General features: G+C 37.5%; 1 non-coding gene across 1 annotated transcript; it reads right to left on the minus strand.

Annotated features, from left to right (window-relative positions):
- Positions 1–735: 735 nt before the first annotated feature.
- LOC128034169 (small nucleolar RNA R71) lies at positions 736–842 on the minus strand. The gene has a single exon (XR_008190301.1). It is a non-coding gene; the product is annotated as a small nucleolar RNA R71 (small nucleolar RNA).
- Between the last annotated feature and the right edge of the window lie 3,240 nt (positions 843–4,082).

Below are 4,082 nucleotides of genomic sequence, written 5' to 3' on the forward strand. Positions count from 1 at the left end.
TTACTTGATAACGACTGTGTACACTTGCACAAACCCCAGCGTTACAAGTTTTTGGCGCCGATGCCGGGGATTGTAAACTATTGCCACAGTCATTTTTTGTGAAATTATTTATTTTAAATTTGATTTATTTCTAACATTACTAACTTATTCTTTTTAATTTTTGTGAGTGTCTTCTCAGGTGTTTATGAGCATAGATCGAATTGTCGATTTAATCCCTGTAGACCTTGAAATTGAGCGAACTTTTAGACAAAGAAGACGTGAACGAATAGCTCAAAGACAAGTCAAGATGGACCATGGAAATCAGAATCAAGACCAAGTTAATGAAGCCGATCATGTACGAAATCCTATCATCATTGCCAATCATAGGGATCGATGCATTAGAGAATATGCTGTGCCACTTTTCAGTGAGTTAAACCCAAGAATTAGAAGGCTAGATATTGAGGCAACCCAGTTTGAATTGAAATCAGTGATGTTTTAAATGCTACAAATGGTGGGCCAATTTAGTGGTATACCTACGGAAGATCCACATCTCCACCTTCGATTGTTTATAGAGGTGAGTGATTCATTCAAGATAGCCGGTGTGACTGAAGACGCACTGAGGTTGAAGTTGTTTTCGTACTCATTATGAGATCGAGCATGAGCATGGCTCAATTCATTGTCACCAAGTTCCATATCTACATGCAAGAATTAGCAGAAAGATTTTTGGTTAAGTATTTTTGACCTAGCAAAAACGCTAAGTTGAGGAACGAGATTACAGCTTTCCAAAAATTGGGTGACGAGTCTTTATATGAGGCTTGGAAGCGATTCAAGGAGTTACTTCGTAAATGTCCTCATCACGAGATTCCTCATTGTATCTAGTTGGAGACATTCTATAATGGTCTCAATGCACATACAAGATTAATGGTAGATGCTTCCGCGAATGGTGCAAATTTGTCTAAGTCTTATAATGAGGCTTATGAGATCATCAAGAGGATTGCGAGAAGTAACTATCAATGGCCAACAAATCGAACAGCTCTTGGAAGACATGTAGCCGTAGTTCATGAAGTTGACTCCCTCACTTCGTTATCAGCTCAAGTATTGTCTATTTTCTCTATGTTAAAACAGTTAACCGCTAATAGTACTAATAATTTTGCAGCTTAGCCACCAAGTCTGTTTGAAGTAGTTTCCTATGTGTACTATAGAGAAGGTCATTCTTTTGAGAATTGTCCATCAAATCCTGAGTCAGTGTACTATGTGGGAAATCAATATCGAAATAGGAGTGGACAAGGACCCCATTCCAACTTCTACAATCCTTCATGGCGTAATCATCCTAACTTTTCTTGGAGCAACCAAAGAAATGGACCAAACAATAACTTATTGCAGCAAAGACCCAACCAATCTCAAGGGTTTAATCAGAAAGCTCTAAAACCACATTAAGTTGAGGCATCAAATAGTTTGGAGAACTTGTTGAAAGCGTACATGACAAAGAATGATGCTTTGATCCAAAGACAAGCAGCAACACTAAAAAATTTGGAAAACCAAATGGGTCAGTTGGCTACGGAGCTTTGTAATAGACTGCAAGGAACCTTGCCGAGCAATACTGAGAATCCAAGGAATTTGGGTAAAGAACATATCAAGGTAGTGGCATTGCGAAATGGTAAGACTCTATAACTCGATTGATTGATGTCGAAGATGAGCATGTTGAAGAGGAGGAAAGTCAACCAGATGTTGAAGTTCCTACACCAAAGGAATCAGAATCTGCAAAGTCTGACAAGGTAAACCCTAACTTAGTGAATTCAGATATTTTAACATCTTCTTTGGATGCAGATTTACCTACTCAAAAAAGTTGTCTGGTTCAACCGAAACTTCCAACACCTCCATATCTGCAAAGATTACAGCAACACAAGCAAAAATATGAGGTGCAATTCAAGAAGTTTTTGGATGTTTTGAAGAAGTTACACATCAATATTTCGTTGGTGGAGGCTTTAGAACAAATGCTGAATTATGTGAATTTTATGAATGATATACTGTCTAAGAAGAAACGACTGAGTGAGTATGAGACTGTTGCCTTGACAAAGCAGTGCAGTGCATTCTTACAGAACAAATTGCCACTAAAATTGAAAGACTGAGGAAGCTTTACTATACCTTGTAACATTGGTGAATCTTACTGTGGTAAAGCTTTGTGTGACTTAGGAGCGATTATCAACTTGATGCCTAAGTCTATCTTCAAGATGTTAGGGATAGGTGAAGTAAGACCTACAACTGTGACACTTCAGCTAGCGGATCGATCGTTAGCATATCCCGAAGGAAAGATCGAGGATGTTTTGGTAAGAGTCGATAAATTTTTTTTCCTACTGATTTCATTATTTTAGATTTTGAAGCAGATAAGGAAGTGCCAATTATCCTTGGGAGACCTTTCTTAGCCACATGGAAAATGTTAATTGATGTGTAGAAAGGCGAACTCACCATGCAAGTTCAAGATGACCAGGTAACTTTTAACATTCTTAAAGTGATGAAATTTCCCAATTCGGCAGAGGAGTGTTCAGTTATGGAAGAGATAAAAACCTTAGTTTCTATGGAAAGTAATTTTGAGGAAGATCCATTGGAGAAAGCCTTAGATTTTGACCCTTCGGAGGATGAAGAAGGTAAAGAAAACATGGCTTTGATGGAAGCCAATCTGAGAAATTTTATTCAATCCAGATGGTTTGAACTGTTGGAGTTGGAATTCAGAGAATTTGTGCGACCCAAGTTGTTAAACGAAGAACCACCTACACTCGAACTAAAGGTACTTCCTTCCCATTTGAAATATGTTTATTTAGGTGGCTGTTCTACTTTGCCTGTGATTATTTCTGCGGAACTAACGAAAGATCATGAGGAACAACTGACTATTGTTTTAAAGAAATTTAAGAAAGCATTTGGTTCGACCATAGCTGATATTCGAGGTATAAGCCCTTATTTTGCATGCACAAATTTATTTTAGAGAAAGGTGAAAGAGCTCGAATTGATGGGCAAATGAGACTCAATCCTATTATGCAAGAAGTTGTGAGAAAAGAAGTGATCAAATGGTTATATGTGGGAATTATCTATCCTATTTTAGATAGTTCATGGGTAAGTCCGGTACAGTGTGTGTCGAAGAAAGGTAGAATAATGATTGTTGAAAATGAGCGTAACGAGTTAATTCCAATGAAAACTGTTACCGATTGGAGAATTTGTATTGGTTACAGAAAGTTGAACCAAGCCACTCAGAAGGACCATTTTTCGGATCAGATGTTAGATCCTAAGGTAGTCATGCGATTCCTACATAAGCATGTGTTTACACGATTTGAAACACGAAGAGATATTATTAGTGATGAAGGTTCTCACTTTGTGAACAAATGGATTAAGTGGTTGCTTGACAAATATGATGTGAAACACAAGATTGCTACTTCCTATCACCCCCAATCCAATGGGCAAGTTGAGAGAGTGAACCGTGAAATCAAAGGTATCTTGAAAAGGTAGTACGCCCTAGCAGAAAAAATTGGTCTCGAAGGCTCGATGATGCATTATAGGCCTATCGAATAGCATTTAAGACTCCTTTAAGAATGACTCCTTACCAGTTAGTCTTTGGAAAGGCATGTCATTTGCCATTAGAATTGGAGAATAAAGCTCACTGGGCTTTGAAGCAATTAAATTTTGATCTTAAGTAAGCCGGTGAGAGAAGGATGTTACAACTGGATGAGTTGGAAGAGCTGAGGTTGTTTTCCTATGAGAATGCCAAAATGTGTAAAGAATGATCAAAGAGATGGCATGATACTCATATACAACTTCGCGAGTTTAAAAAAAGTCAGAAGGTGTTGTTGTTTAATTCAAGGCTAAAGTTATTTCTTGGGAAGCTGAAATCCCGATGGAAAGGACCCTATACCATCTACCGAGTTTATTCTTATAGAGTTTTTGAATTATACGACAATTATGGAGGTACGTTTAAAGTTAATGGTCAACGTCTCAAACACTAATAGGATGGTGAAGATGAGCGAATTGAATCCTCGCTCATCTTAACAGACCCTTAATTTTTCATGAATTCATTGTGTAAATAAATAATTAGAACCTATTTTCTTAATTTATTA

This window comes from Gossypium raimondii, chromosome 10, assembly GCF_025698545.1.
Source record: "Gossypium raimondii isolate GPD5lz chromosome 10, ASM2569854v1, whole genome shotgun sequence".
Lineage (NCBI taxonomy): Eukaryota > Viridiplantae > Streptophyta > Magnoliopsida > Malvales > Malvaceae > Gossypium > Gossypium raimondii.